Source organism: Aedes albopictus, chromosome 3 (assembly GCF_035046485.1).
Source record: "Aedes albopictus strain Foshan chromosome 3, AalbF5, whole genome shotgun sequence".
Taxonomy (NCBI): Eukaryota; Metazoa; Arthropoda; class Insecta; order Diptera; family Culicidae; genus Aedes; species Aedes albopictus.
Genome location: NC_085138.1, coordinates 316,785,388 through 316,802,500, shown reverse-complemented (window position 1 = coordinate 316,802,500; position 17,113 = coordinate 316,785,388). Strand labels below are relative to the sequence as shown.

General features: G+C 38.9%; 1 protein-coding gene across 8 annotated transcripts in view; it reads left to right on the top strand.

The window, feature by feature from the left end:
- The window catches only part of LOC109425656 (protein argonaute-2), a 129,176-nt gene that overhangs the window by 79,519 nt on the left and 32,544 nt on the right, over positions 1–17,113 (top strand). The window lies entirely within an intron of this gene.

Below are 17,113 nucleotides of genomic sequence, written 5' to 3'. Positions count from 1 at the left end.
CCCTCCCTCGCCCTCGCTCGTTTGTGTAAATATTTCCTCGGGCTGGCTGGTTGGTGCTTCGCACTCTAGTGGCTGTGGCTGCTGCTGCCGTTTTGTGCGTGCGTGTGTGTTGGTGTGACGGGAGCTTTGCTGTGTGTGTTGTGTTCTGCGCGGGGTAACTGGGTTGAAGAACAGTGTCGGTGTGTGCGTGCGAGGGGGGCCTCGCCAGAATGAAAATAAACCCCATCAACAATGGAAAAAGTGCCACCACCGATTGGCGACGGAGCGGAAGAGCATGCAAATTTTGAATCATTTCAAATAATCGAACTGTGGAAGATTGTTGCCTTTGGAACGATGGACTGTCGGAAGAAAGTGATGTTTTTGCACGTTGTTTGCACTTCATTTGGCGACTTGTGTACTAATCAACACCTCCCTCGAGAAAAATATGCTTGCTGGTGATGAGAATGTGTTTGTGAATAGTAGTTTCCCATCCTGTGTGTGGGTGTGTGCCTTTGCTAATCATCATTACATGCTCCAGAAAATAAGGAAAACCACTAAATTTTAATCATCATTATTTGTGCGGCTTTGGAGACTGATAAGATGGATCTTCTAGATCGAAAGCAGTGGATCGGAACGAGGGGACGGAAGTTTGGTGTGTCAAGTTGGATTCTTAGCGGCGGATCAGTCTCTATGATGCCATGGAATGCAGCCTGTCTTTTCAATGGAGCTGGGAAATTGCCTTTTGTGCAGTTCAGAGTACACTACTACACTGCTACCATGGGCATACTTGGAACGCATTATGTTGGTGTTGTTTGTTGCTGGTTGATCATCAAAGTAGAGGAAGAATCGGAAGTACCGTCGTGGACAATAGAGTGACCTAAAATGGGTAAAATTTGGAATCTCAAACCTTACCCTATGGAATGAAGGTTGTGGTGACTAATGGGATTCTGCGGAAATTTGAACTTGTCAGGTGCACGGGACGTGTTGCCTTCGGGATGTTGAACTTTGTGTGGGAAAAATCAACTCTTGTCACTAATGAGGTCATCAAACCCTAATCCACCGTCTAGATTAAGGTGCAATTGATGCCTCATTAATACTTGGTTGATTTATTGAGATGTTTAAAAATCCTGCACGCTTTTGAAACCTTGCTTAAGTGTTAAACAATGTACGATATGCTTACAATTCTGGCCAAACATGTCTAAAGGTCCTATCTGCAGAAGAGAGGCTCTCTTTGGTTTCCCTCTCTTTCGTTAATATCTCAGCTGTTTATTTGTATTATGATTGTCTCCTTGCATTGAACGATGGTCAAAACAGTCGTCTTTCGATTTGTACTGCAAAAATAGTTGAAAAGTGTACCATTACATTGCAATAATTGAAAGAGAAAGTGATCAAAGAGAGCCTCTCAGATGCAGATAGGACCTATTGAAATGTTTGGTCTGAATTCATCTTACAATTCATCGACTACCACATCTGAATCAGCTGTCCCAGTTGAAAATCCCTATCATGAGTTGTCTTCCGATAATCAGGACCATGGCGAAACTAAGAAATCAACGTAAGCAGTAAAGATCTTTGCGTAGCTTCCGTTCAAAGTCCTCCAAGAATTTTACTAAGCCGCCATTGGTTGTGATGCAAATGCTCGTTACACGATATGGGCTAGCACAGACATCAATAGTAGAGGAGATCATCGCTTCCAGAAATAAAATTGATTTATGTAACAGAAGCGAAGAACCTGCCTTTACATATGCTGCTCGGCAGGAAGTTTTGAATGTGACATTGTATAGCCCTACACTCTTGGAAAAATAGCATGTGCTAGAGGAAATATCTCTATCTGATCACTATACTATTGAGAGTAACTGTCAACTCATAGAAACTACAAGAAATCCCTTGAAGACTAGCTGGGTGATCGACACCCCAAAAGTTTTATTGGGAATGAATAACTTAAATGACATTCAAAATTCTCGTCATAAGCTTTGGCGACGGATGGGTCACATTAACTCAGCCGAGAAAACTGATTATTACAAACGTGTATAGACCAGCGAGGTCGCATCTAGAAAGACGAGAATACCGTCTCCTTCAAAGGGTTGAATAGAGATTTTCCTTGGTGGAATAGTAACCTGCAAAAACTTGAACAGAAAAGCCGAAAGTTATCAGGGCAAGAACACAAAAGCGGAAACAATACAAAGAGTCTCAAAATGTATTTGAGGAAAATTCGAAGCTCGAAGAGGCTAAATTTGAGGCCCATATGTGAATATGTTAAAAGTACTCCGATTGTTGCTCAATTGCAAAAAAAAAACATCTATCTTAATCAAATTTTTTCTCTCGATTAATGGTTTAATTTAAACCATATCCCTACTGCTTGGAGAGAAGTGCTACCCACTTTTATCCCAAAGGCAAAGAAGGATAAATCATCACCCAAAATCCTTCGGACCCATAAGTTTATCATACATTGTGTTGAAAAAAAAAAATATTCGCCATTGTTGAATCGTAGAGCGCAATCGACTGAAAATTTTTTATAACCGGGGAAGTTTTTCGGCTTCGCAGTCATCAAACGACTAAATATCGTTCTTCATGGGATGTAGAACGATATTTAGTCGTTTGATTGCGTTTGATGACTGCGAAGCCGAAAAACTTCCCCGGTTAAAAAAAACTACGTGGCGAGTACATCAAATCGTCATATTTAACAAAAACCCATTGTGCCAAAATCAATTTGCATATCAAGAGGACTAATCTTCAAAATACAGTCGATTTTCCTGGTCTCGGTATTGAAGGGACCATCGAAATAGATCGAATTCAAGAACCAATTTATAATGCACACTAGGTTGAAAAAACCTCCGTCACCAGGAAAAAACCGACAACAAACAGATATCACTTTACCTTCCTTGAATGTTCTGCACCTAAGAAACGAGATATAGTAACCTTTGAAAATGGCAATATCGACAGAGAAAAAATCTAGAACAAAATCGTACGAGATCGCATCGAGATAGGGAGATATCCAGATAACAAGATATCGACATGTAGAGAGGAAAAATGTATGCAGACTGAAAGAAAATGTATGCGAACCATCGAAATGTATAACATCGAGACACGGAGAGTCGACTGTAACAGCACTTCATAAGCTGGTTTCAAAATTGGAAAAGTCCTTTGAAGCAGACGGGATTTCAGGGGAAGTGTGCTATAACACATCTTACTATTCAGTAAGAAATGCTATGTCAAGAAGTGATTATTAGAGATGCATTGTTGGTTGGGTTGGAGAAATGTCATCGAAAAGGTAGATTTCATTTAATCTTGACAGCTTATTTATTCCCGTTAGAACAGTAAAAGGGTGGTCACAAGTACGCGTGCCTTCACTTCTATAGTGGTCTTTGATAGTTGATAATCTCCTATAAAAACTGGAAGCTCAGAGCTTTCAGATAATTTGCTTCGCTAATGGCGTAGTCACAGTAGTTCGTGGTAAACGTGATAAATGTTATCACTGACAGAGTGCACACTGCCTTGAATTTAGTCTCCTCGTGGTTGTTTGATAAGGAAGGATTTAACATCAAGCCTTCCGAAACCACGATCGTGTCGTTTGCACGACGGAGAAAATTATCGATCACTAACCTAACATTGAAAGGAGCTTCCAAATACAGTCAAGTACCTTTGAGTCCTACCTGACAGCAAACTGATACGGTACGCCGTGTTATTTTTCCCTCTCTGCCTGACAATTTGCCTCGCGTGAAGGTATTTTTTGAGGAATCACTGGAAAAACATGAAGATGTAGATGAAACTTTGAATTAACTCCAATAGACGCCTAATGGGTTTTCTTGAGCGATTCCTGAAGAAATTCCTGAAAAAATTTCAAGGCATATTCCCGGAGAAATCTATGAAAAACTTCCTGGGTGAATCAATGAAGAAAACATGAAGGAGTTCCTATTTGAAAGAATTCTTGGGGAAAATATCTAAAGCAACTACAGGAGAAATCTCTGAAGAAATGCCAGGTGGAACTCCGGAAGAGTTTCTGAAAGAATCCCTAAAGTACCTCCTGCAGGTATCCCTTAAAGAGTTCCTAGGAAAATCTAAAGTAATTACAGGAGAAAATACTTCAGAAACTTCAAGAGAAATCTCTAAGAATACCAGGAAAATCTGAAAGAATTCTGAAGCGCTGTTTGCAGTTCAGAAGGAATTCTATGGCCTATTAATGCATGGGATTCCTTGCCTGAATCGTCCAAGAAACCGTTTTTCTTCGATCGTAGTACGTAGTTGCGAAGGAATGACAATTCAAATGGCAGTCACTGTGAAAAGTTTCTGCCAAGAATCGGTCAAGAACTTTCTTGAGCGATTCCTTTTGAACACGAAACCTGAAGAAAACTGCAGAAATCCCTGGAGAATTCCATAAAAAAATCCTCAAAGAGCTCCAGGCGAAATTCCTCAAAGAATTCTAGGAAGAATTATTACTGAAGGAATTCATTGAGAAATCTTTCAAGAAGCTCTTGGAGGAATCCCAGGAGTACACACTTAGATTAGATTTCAGAGTTCGGTAATTTTTTTAACGAAATTCTCCGGTAAACATTAAAAATTACTGATTTTCCGGTAAACAAGCTTTATTTTACAGTAGTACTGTAAAATATTACCGAAACGTTCGTTACTTATCATGTATTTTGATGATATTCGGTAAAAAATAATACGATTGTACGGTAAAATTGTATTGCTACAGGGTACGGTAAAATATTATCGTACAATTTTGTAAACCGCTGGAATCGTTTACCGAAGTACGGTAACTATGTGCAATCTCAGGATGAGCTGTCAAACTGGTGGCCATTTGCAATATTAGTGTTTTGTGACCGGTTGCTGCAATTTTTCGTGCAGTCGAAAGAGGTGAAAATTGGTAAGACTGAGAAGCTGTGAGACATTTCCTTATTGCTAAATTCTGTTCTGTTACTTAGATTTGGTTCGTCTTGTTGTGGTTATTCGACAGAGCGAACCAGTATGAAGCCTGAAAGAAAGATCCTTCACACGCCGAAAACAACTTCATCGCGTAACACCCGTTGCTGCAACCTTTTCTCTTCCGAGAGCTGTTTCTGGAGGACTCGAGTGACTGTGTCATCTGTATCCCTGAATTTTCATCATTCAAGCTAAGCAAAATAAACCAAAGAGAACGCCCAAAATACTAGCAAATATTATTAAAACCCAATTTGAAACTTCTTCAAACTCAGCTTTTTTTTTCATTCTAAAAGAAAATAAAACCTTAATACCGAAAACCTCCGGTAAACCATTTGCCCAAACTACTGAAAACTCCGGTAAAAGCATTACCGAAATTACCGGAGAAAATCGGTAGTTTTTGACAACTCGAAAAAAAAGCCATTACCGAACGTTCAGTAATTGATTTGATTACCGAACTAATTACCGAACGTTCAGCTGTTGAAAGTTCGGTAAAAAATTACCGGATACTGTAAAAATAACTAAGTGTGTAGTCCCTAACGGATCTTCTGCAGAAATCCACGAAGGCAAATTCCTGGAGGAGTTTTCGAAGAAGTCCTTGAAGAAACATAAAAATAAATAAAGAAGTCCTCGAAAGAATTTCTGAAGAAATCTCCATTATTTCCTACAGAAACTTACTCGTTGAAATTCAAGAATAATCCCTGAAGAATTTTCTGGAATAATCTACGCAAAATTCCTGAAGCAATTCCTGCAGAAATCACCCAAGGAGTTCCTGGAGATATCTCTGAAAGAGTTTATGGAGAAATCCTTCAAGGAATTCCAGGAAAAATTCCACGAAAAATTATAGGAGAAATCTCTAAAAGAGTCCCTGGAAAAATTTTTGAAGGAAGTCCTGGAGAAATTCCTTGAGGAAAGAAAAATTTCTCAAATAATTCCAGGAGAATTCTCTGAAGAACTCCTGGAAGGATCTCTGATGAAATCCCTGGAGAAATCCATAAAAAAATTCCTGGGAGAATCCCTGAAAAAAAAAATACGCTACAGAAAACCGGATGAATACCTTAAGAAATTCCTGGAAGAATTCAAGAACAAAAATCCTGGAGAAACCTCTAAAGGACCTTCTACAGGAATCCTTGAATGTACTCCAGGACAAATTCTTGACAGAACTTCCAGCATAAAGGCTGAAGAAATTTCTGAACGAATCCCTGAAAAAATCTTACAGAAATTGCCCAGAAGAATCTCCAGAAATTTCCGAAAATAATTTCACAAGGAAGTCCAAGTGAAATACCTTTAAGAGTTCCAACCTGAAGGAATAACTGGAAAAATCCTTTAAGGAGTTCGTGGAGAAATCATTGGATAAATCTCTGAAAGAATTTCTGGAAGAGCACCTGAAGGAGTTGCTTCAGAAATCCATGAAGGAGTTCCCGGAGAAATTCATTAAGCAATTCCTGGAGAATTCCCTGTAGGAGTTCTTGGAGAAATCACTGAATATATTTGAGAACAAATTTCTGAATGAATCTCTTACAGAATTCCTGGAGGAATTCAAGAAGAAATTCCTGGAGGAATTTCTAAAGGAACTTCTAGAAAATACCTTGAATTTACCACTAACAGTAATTCGAGAGGAATGTTTGAAGAAACTCCTGAATGAATCCCTGAATAAATTCCTGGATGAATTCATTGAAGAACTTTCTGGATTGTTACAATAAAGGACCCTGTTTTGATGTAGATCCGGAGACGGCGGGTTCGATTTCTGTTCCGGTCGGGACCTTTCACGACTTCTCTGGGCACAGTGTATCTTTGTGCTTGCCTGACAATATATAAATTCATGCATTGCAGGCAAAGAAAGCCCATCAACTAATAACTGTGGAAGTGCTCAAAGAACACCAAATTGAAGAGAGGTAGAAGAAGGTGATGGTTTCGATTCACGGTTGGCCCAGGAACATTTCGCAATGGAAGCTGAATAACAGACTTTGTCTCAGTTGGGACGTTACGCGAAGAAGAAAAATAAGAGTATCATGAATTTGAAGTTGAATTTACGGAATCCGCCTAATTTGGACCACTCTAGTGCACAACCACGGAAGGAAACAGGTATTTGTGCTACGGGTTTCCCTCAACATGTATGCGTTCTTTCAAGCATCATCAGATCAACCAGATGAGGCGCGCGGGTCCTCTCGGACCGCCAGAATGGGTGGTGGTTTTGATGGCCTGCGTAGCGCACCTGCTGTTCGAGTTCCCTGCCGTCCGTCCGTCCGTGCCGTAGATGATGCACCAACATATGGCATCCGTGCAGGAAGGATTCGTGAGACGTGAAACGCAGATCCGGTGCGATGGATTTCGTCGGTGCATTGACCTTTCCCTGCCGTCCGTCGTCGTCGAAACGGTGTTTGTGTTTCTTGCTCGGATCTTCCTACGGGTTTCGTGCAGTGGCGTGCGGTTCACTGCTCTCTAAAATAAAAGCTCTCATTTTTGAGTAGCGCCCATGCCGCACAGGGACTGTGTTGGAAACACACATTTTTTTAAATTGCTCGCACGCTCACATTTTTGCAAAATATCAATATTTTTCGGTATTTGAAGGTGGTTTATAAACCCAGTGAGGTTGCCATGTCGAAATTATTGCAAAATATATGCTCATATGAGCGTACGAGCAATTTAAAAAAAAATGTGTGTTTCGAACACAGTCATGTGCGGCATGGATGTTTACTAAAAATGTGCAGGCCGAACACATTTTTGAGCGTAGCCGTTTTTGCGTGTGCACGGTGTGGATGAGGAAGAACTCCAATAGCATATAACTGTAAACGAGCGCTTGCGACTAGTTTTAGTGCATGTGTACTGACTCACTTTTATTGCCGTTGGGTTTCATCAGAATGTCTATACATTAAATTTGCATTGTGATTTTCGAATGAATCATCAAGGCTGAAAGGGTTGGCAATTAGAGTTTGCTCGTTATAAGAATGATTCATCCCATTTGAAGTTGAGAACTTTTATTTGGATGGTTCTTGTTGCTTCTGCAGTAAGGTGTGATCATGTTCAGACAGGAATTGAGCACATGTAGCAAACAAAGCTGCTGGAGTATTATTGAAATTGAATAATATTGATAATCTATTGATAGAGGCTAATACCTATAGCTCAGCATATTCAGGTGATTCTGAATTTTATATCCATATAATTTTATATGGAACTTCATTTCCTTGGGCGTGAAAACTCTTGGTTCCCCTAACACGGTATGTAAATGCAAAATGATCATTGACAGATAAGGCTCTCAGCTAATAAGTGAAAGAGCTCTTGGGACACTAAGCATGTTTGGTTCTTTATCACTAACCCGATTGAAAGAAGCTTGAATATACCATTGGCCCGAATGCTATGAAATGCTTGTGCTGGGTAAAACTGATTTGGGATTTTCAACATAGATTTTTACTTCTTTTGATTATCGGCGGTTCTAACTAGATGTACTGATTAGTGATTATTGGCGCCGCCCTTCAAATTTCCCAAATTGATCTAGAGGGTAAGTGACCCTTGGTTCTCCTAGGAACTACAATTTTGATGAAAACTACATTCAAATCGCATGCTTCATTAATTAGCTACCGATTTAGCTTATACAATGGGGTACTGCACACCGCCGTTGCTATGAGAAAAGTCTAGCGTTTCGTGGCTTTGTTCATTAAAATCCGGACTTCCTCAATTTGAAAAATGTTGTCGGCTTTCTATAGACAGTGTGATTGACTTCAAAATTTGAGTTCACGCGCGTTGAGAAGTGTGCTGCTGATATATGACTTTCTGGTGACATTCCTTCGATTTGTACGGACATACATTCCAGCATTCCTCCTAGAATTGCTGTTCCTTCTGAGCTCCTTCAGAAATTCTTCCAGGGGTTAGAGTAGGGTTCCTTCAGAAGTTCCCCCTGGGATTCTTCCAGCAGTTTGTTCTGAGATTTCTAAAATGGTTCGTACTGAGATTTCTCTGGGAGTTTACTCCATGATTCCTCCAGGAACACAACCTAGGATTCCCCCAAGAGTTCCAGGATTCCTGTATAAATTCCTTCCGAGATTCTTATAGAAATTCCATTTGAATCATATCGAGGTTTCTCCAGAATTTTTTTCCAGTATTTCTACAGGAGCTGCTTCTGGGGTTTCTCAGGAAGCTTCTTCAGAGATTCTTGCAGAGATTTATTCACGATTCCTTCAAAAGATCCTTTAGGATCCTTACTGGAGTTTTTCTCTGAGATTCCTGAATAGATTCCTCAATGAACTGCTGGTGGAATTTTATTAGAAACTTATGGAATAATTTCAGACAGATCTCCTGGAATTATTCCGTTGTGAATTCTATTAAAACATCTTGAAGTATCTCGCAATAAACTCTAGGAGAATTTCAACAAAAATAATAACTCCTGGGGGGATTGTAAGGACTGTTCAATTTATAAAACGGACAACTTGCTTGTGCGATATCTTTTTTATTTTTCAATAAAATCATTATCAGTTTTTTGCTTAACTTTCTATAGTTATTCTCAAATATAGGAAAAATATAACATTAGACAAAATGTCCTTTTTTGTCTAACTGAAGCGGTTTTCGTAAAACATCAATAAAAACCCATTTCTCAAAATTCGACAAACTTTCCACATACTAAACATGCATATTTTCATGAAATTGTTAATGTATTGGAATATTATACTACTCTACTAAAGGTAAAGCTCAATAGTTGGTAAGTAATAACGCACCAAGCAGCCTCCAGCTTGATACAGTAAGTTGCCTTGTTTACAAAGAAATTATTAAAAAATGTTTATTTAAGTCCTGTGATGCAATAGCACAACGGATTCGGCTCAAAATTTGTCCAGAGCAGTAGAATACTGCTGTCTGGATGATACAGAAGAAAAATTTACTTTTAATTGCATTCTTCATCAAAAATTTATTCCATGAAGATGGTCATAGTAAAAACTGCATACTTTTTGATCCATTAATGGCGATTTTCGACTCTAGCGAATCTTGTTATTATTTATTTTCAACAAAGTTGATTCTATGTTATTGTATACCTTATTCAATAACAATCGGATGTAAAATTTTATATTTTCAACATCATTGTTATGTAAAATTTGCATTAGGTTGCATTGTTATTTGGAAGAACCTTCAAAAAACGAAACTGATTCGATTACTGTGCCTGTAATGGCACACAGTAACCAAACCAGCAATGCTATTACGAAGCAGTTTTCTGCATTTAAAACCACATCATTCCTACTTCCGACTGGATGTATAAAAAAATTGTTTATTGAATATGTTCATGCCCTTTTTGCTTTACAATGAAATTTTAATCAAAAAATCGAATCTCACTTGAGACTTTAATATTTCAACAACTAATTTTCCAATTGAGTTTAAACCTCGTCAGAATGTTTATTACTCATGCTGCTGCAGTATGGCACATACTTTTCTGATAATCAAAACGATATACCATATGTGAACAGTAGTTTTATGTATATTTTCAATTTTCAGCAATCGTAAAATTCACCTCATTTAACATCTGGCCGATTTTCTATGAAATAAAACTATTTTTATCCGATTCAAAAATCATTACTATAATGACAGATGATGTACTGAACAACGAAACAAGAGGGGTTAAATTTGAACTACGCGTCTTCTTTTTATAGCCTTGTAAAGTTGTCCGTTTTATAAATTGAACAGTCCTTATAAGGATCTGCAGGAATTACATGATTAACTCAAGGCCCGGATTAAGGATTTTGTTGGGCAAAATGAAATATAAAGTTGATGTTAAGCAAACAAAAACGGTTTTTGTGGTGCCCCCCTTCAGATCCGGCATAGTGTTCTTGGAGGAATCTCGGATGAAACTCCTGGAGGAAGCCTGAAGGAATGTTGCAAGGAATTTTTGAAGCAATTCCGGACTGGAGAAATTGCGGAAGGAACTTCTGAAGAAATTTCGTAAGAAATGTCGGGGATCCCAGAAGAAACTCCTGTTGAAGTCTCAAAGAAATCATGAATTTCGGAAATTTTAAAAATAACCATGCGGGGAATCTGTGAAGGAACTCCTGGAAAAGTTCCTGGAAGAATCTTGTAATGACTTGATAGAGGTATTTCAGAATAAGTTTCTGAAATAACCCTGCAATGATTTCCGGAATATGTACTGAATTTCCTGAATACATAAACATTCCAAAAAGAACTCATAAGAAACCACTGAAGAAACATCTGCAGGAATCCCGAAAAGATTTTCTGGATGAGTCTTAGGAAGAATTCCGCGAGAAAGTCCGGAAGGAGTTGCTAGAGAATTCCCAAGGAATCGCCAAAGGAATCCCGGAAGCTGTTCCTGGAGGAATCTCGGAAAGAACCACTGACGAAATTCCAGATGTAACCTGTTTAGGAATCTCATTAAAAAACTTCTGGAACTATCTCAGGGTAAAATGTTGAAGGAGTCCTGAATAAACCCCTGGAACAGTCTCTGAGGGAGCTCCTTGGAGGAATCCTTGAATAAATTTCTAAAGAAACCACGGAAAAATCCTGAAAAAAATGTGGGGAAATCACGGAAGGAAATGCTTAAAAAAATCCAGAAAAATGCCTAGGAGAATCTCAGAAGGTATTCCCAAAGAAATTCCTGGAGGAATTCCAAAAGGATCATCTGGATGAATCTCTTAAATTAGCAGCGCGGGAGAACCACACGGAATGTATGCGTTATGTTTATGTAAAATGTACGATTTATGTTTGAAAGAGGGGGCACAGGCTCCCTCTTCCATCCCGCTCCTTCGCACGTTTACAGATAGGTCATCCAAACTACTATTAAATTTTCAAAATATAGGATCTACAGCGCCTATAGCTTATTTTTTGGTTGCATAGAGTGCTACAGGATCAAATAGGTATTTTGAGCTCATAGACTTTTCACGAAGCGAATATAATTTACACTCACCAGGTGGAGAGTCGCCTTCACAGCTCTCCCGCGACTTTGGCATGCGTTTGTGACCCTTACTCAATTCGGCAAACTTTTAGCTAATACTACAAGGTAAAAGTACTCCATGCACAACATTTTAGCACGCTCATTCCATGAAATAGTAGCAAGTGAGTGTAACCCTAATAATAAGTATATATGAGTGTACACACTTAATTATGATTACCGAGTTCGGTAATTTTTTGACGAGATTAGGACTGCTGAGCACCGAGCTCGTTCAACAAAAATGCATTGTTTACCTTTTCCATACGATTTTGACAGTTGTTTTACTGAACCTCAGTAAAATTGATTACCGGCACTACCGAGATCGTACTGCTGTTTTAATCTCGTCAAAAAAGTACCGAACAGGCAATCCAAAAATAAGTGTGTAGATACTAAATTCTGCTCTTATGTGCAGATTGGTTGGCCTGGAATATGCAAAAAAGAATGTTGGAATGGTTCGTACAATTCCAACGGGCCTGTATTATATATAGTTGGAGTTGTAGATGTCAAGGACGAAATCCAAGGACAGTTTGGATGACCCTGATTGACCCAAAAGCATATACAAATATAAATCAGTTTTCCAGTAGATAAGGAAATCATAGTTGATTATGCAACGTTACTCTGTAAAGCGGATATGGCTACTGCTACGAGTGTAGACCATAAGTTCTGCTCTTTGGAGTAGAGTCCAATCAAAGTCTGGAATATCCCCAAAAAATTTTGGATTGAATCAACAATTCCATGGGAGTCATATATAAAAATTGGATGTCTAATGTCACAGTTCATAGACAAAAATCGCTAATGTAGCGGCTGTAGATGTCAACGACTACATTTCAGGACAGTTTGGAAGTCGCTAAATATCCAAAATGTAAATAACTATTTCAATCAGCGTGTCCAGTAATTTTAGCAGACTGTGCAACGTTACTATGTATAGCGGGTATGAGACCACTGCTACGAGAGTGAATCTGAAGTTCTACTCCTAGGAGTAGTTTGGTTGATCTGGAATATCCCAAATGAATTTTGGAATGGTTCGTAGAACCATAGTTACATAACAGTTCATAGCCAAAATGACTACTGTACAGCTGTAGATGTCAAGGACTAAATTGAAATTCTAGGACAGATTCAACGGTTCCAAGAGTATACAATAATATCCATTGGTCTTCCAGTATGTCCGATACCGTGCCATGCCCTAATACCGTGACCTTAAGGATACTCTTCACTTCAAAGAGCCCTGTAAAAATCAATAATCCATGTTTCTTGATTTTTCAAACGCTATATTATTGGTTATTGTGTGTATTATGTAGAATAAATATGATTAATGGAATTCCAAATGTTTAATACATTCTTGAAATCAGTGGCGTCTCGTAACCTCACTTTTTACCTGTTCAACGACCCTAAAACTTGCAATTGCGGAGGATTCAGGATCACACTCAAATTGCAAATGGACGGAAACGGCTATGCTCGTCATTTTCTACAAATTACAAACCAGTTTGTTAAGAGAATTCAAGAATTTACATTCGTTGAACAGGTAGATTTGAGGTTAGGGAATCGCCACTGCTTAAAATCAAAATTATAAAACAAAGCATTGTTCCTAATACCGTGTATGTGACCCGCATACATTGGTGGTCCTTTGAATCATCACTATATCAATCATACTAAGTTTATACTTAAAAGAACCTGTGCGTCAAACGTTGCCTAGAGGTTTGTGCAATTGATTCATAAAGTAAAAAGTATCAATAATGTTTTCAGTTTGCAAGTTTTAGCCGAAACACGGTATTTGGAACACAAAAGGAATCATGCCCTAATACCGTGTAGTGGTACTTTGCACTCACATTCTGTAAATATTTTTAATTGCTTGTTTTTGTAAATATGTGCCAAATTTATCACGCCTAACTTGAGAAGGTTTAATATGCTAATGATTGAACTAGTTACTCAGTTAAAAAAATAATACACTTAATAAAATATTTGAGTTTTTTGTCAAATAAACGGTATTAGGAGGCACACGGTATTAGGGCATGGCACGGTAGCCGTAGTTGTCTATGCGTCATTACTGTATGAAATGGATATGACTGCTGTTACGAGTGTTGGCATGAAGTTCAGCATGAGTTAATTGCCTCGAAATGTAGATGTTAAGGGCCAAACTTCAAGATAGTTTGGACGAACTTGAATGCATATACATAATAGTATCTATTAGTCTTCATGCAGGCTCAGTAACCACAGTTGATAATGCAGCGTTACTCTGTACAGCGGATATGACTAATGTTACGAGTGTAGATCTGAGGTTCTAAATTCCAAGTTAATTTGGATGACCTGCATTATCCCAATAGTTTCAATGAGTGGATTTGGAGTTTCCAAGAGATTCACAGATTACAGCAAATTATGCAATCTCAAAATTTGTTACTAAAACGAACAAAATTACTCCTGTAGATTTTAAAGACTGTATTTCAGAACAGTTTGAAACTTTCAACATCACAAGATATGAACAACTCTTCCATATTCATAAAATGGGTTGTTCAAGTACTTATTAATGTAAACCCTAACCAAGATCAGCATTCAACGCTAGTGGTTTATCAGTTATTTAGTTTTTCCAAACTTCTTGGTGTTCAGGATGTTCTAGGATGTCAAATGATGTCGCAAACTAGATTACTCAGATGTTTCCCTAATAGGGAAGTAGGTTTGCAATAACTTTCACGAATACAATTATTTGGGGTCATACTCAAAGGGTTAAATCACAGACAAACAGACGCAACCCTCTTCAAAACAGCTTGGAACATGCATTTAACGATCAATTCAAATTTCATTTGATTTGCGCGATTGTTCCACCAGAGGCGCTAGTGTTCGATCGCTTTGACGTTTGCCAGTGTACATGTTGCTGAACGATGCAAATGAAAATTACAGGCAATTTGTGTAGTGGTGTGCGTGTTAGCAAAATGTCAAATAGGAAGCCATCATGGCCGACATTGTCGCGCGCGATTCTACCAACAGATGGCAGTGTGCTCATGAAAATGACACCGGACAAAAGTTTTTGATGAATTTCCTCTAAGAGTTACGTCTGTATTGTCTGTGGTTAAAGCGTGTAAGTTGATTTAAGGTAAAGTTTGCACAATACTTTAAACATTATTGAAATGGGATGGATGATTTGCTTATTCACCAATAAACAAGAAGCATTACTTTGGAAATTGATAATTCGATGGAACGGAATAGTTCAAAGACTTGAAGAAACATGCTTTGCGTTGTAGGAGGAATTACTCCACGTTGAATCATTCAGTAACAACATTCCGCATACTTTCCATCAACATCGCAGATCACAGTTCCAAAACTACGCATTGTTGGTAGACCTTTTCCAAAACCTGTTTGCTTTCAAAATCCATTTAGCCCTACCACCATACCAAATGCTTGCAATGATTAGAGGCGCGAAGGGCTCGTCTAATTTACGCACAAACACACGTGCAATATCATCAGCCATGTGTATTAGAAACTGCGTAACACGTGCATGACCTAATTCCAAAATCTCCCATGTTTACCGAAAACGCGAAGAAGACCCCCCCTCGAACAGGGAACCGTTCCGCAATGACCAGCATCATAGTAGTGCTTGAGACCTTGAGATGGAAACTGAGATAATCTGCGACGTTGGTAGCTACGTGCGTAGACGTTCCAGTAGCCAGCTGCTTCAGTTGCTTCCTTCCCATTCATCTCCGCTTCGCGGTGTACCACAACCAGCAACAAAACATCACAATAATTCTAATTGCCACCGCAGAACCCAGCCAGACACGACGTAGCCTTGAGACGTTTTGTACTTTTCAGTGCGATTTTCGTACGGCGGTGTATTCGACTTCGGTGCGCTGGCTGGCGCTTCACATCGTAGCTGGGAAAGATGACTGTTGTGACGACTTCTTCGGTCAGAGCATGAGAAGACGTAGGAACATATGTACCTACGTTTATCGGCAACGGTCGTGATTCTGCTGTGTTTTGTTCTCATCAGATTTTTAGGTCATCGACTCTCCGTCTTCCGAAGTCAAGCTGTCGTCGTCGCGTGTCTACTGTTGATATACAGAGAGCTGGTTGAGTTTATTTCGTTTGTATTTTGGTGCATTTTGAGTGTGATTACTATTCGTCTGCTTTTATTTTCCTTACAGGGGGCAGGACGGAATGCTTATTATGCGATTTGTTTTGGTTATTTTAGCGTATGATCAATAATTGTTTGCTACTTGCTCAAAGAAAATGGATTTTTGTGTTATATTTATAGCTGATTTTTTTTATTTTAATAAATATGTGTGTATTTCTTAGGAAAACTACATTTTCTCAAGTTTTTTTTTTGAAGTTGTGAGCCCATACAGCCAAAGTAATAAACGTGTGGGTAGTGATGAGGCCATGAGGGTGTCTTTGTTCCATATCCGGTTTATCCAGGATCTTCTTGAAACATGTTTTTTTTCTTAGGCATATACAATGTATATTTTTTTTATTTGTATTAACGAGATTTTTAGCCCTAGGCTAGTTCATCTCGGGACCCACGCTTTACATCCCTTCCGAAGGAAGAACTCACATTTTGCGAGTTTGTCCGGAGTGGGATTCGATCCCAGGTCCTCAGCGTGATTGTCAAGTGTTCTAACCATCACACCAGGTCCGCTCCACTTATACCTACAATATTTGTGCTAAGATAATTCTCAACTTATAACTGCTGAATATCTTACTCATATTTTTTGAAGAGTAAGCCAAGTATTTCAAAGCATCTCATTTAGCAGTAGTTAAGTGCCCCACACAATGCATCCGTTTGCGTGTGCGTGACAGTAGTTTGACACATTTCCCATGGGAAAACTGTCAAAAAAACGCAAACCTCGACGGAACGGACGCTATGTGGTCCAGGCTTTAGGCCTTTGAGAAGCTTCTTTAGGAATGATCCCGGGAATTATTATAAAGATCAGTAATTTTCCAGTTCCTCCAGTTACCCTATAAATCTAAATGATTTCAGGAGATGTTGAACTCCATAAGAACAATAGAAGTGTCCTTTGCCAGCGAAGGAGAATCTTTTTTGCTGAACTTCCATACTGAAGAATGTTTTTCACATACGACGATTGAACGTCGTTCAAAGCCCTCTAAAAAGGTCTGTCAAGTGATGATTACTGGAAACACCATGTGAGATTAAAAAATGGACTTAACCTTCCGTCATTCGTGTGGTTGGCCAGCACCTCACTAATGCCTAGCCTAGATCGAGCAGGTATTTTCGGAAAGGCGACTATTTTGGTAAAATGCTGCAAATTCCAGGAGCACGCGAATGAACCTGGATGTTAATATTCGTCCAGAAAC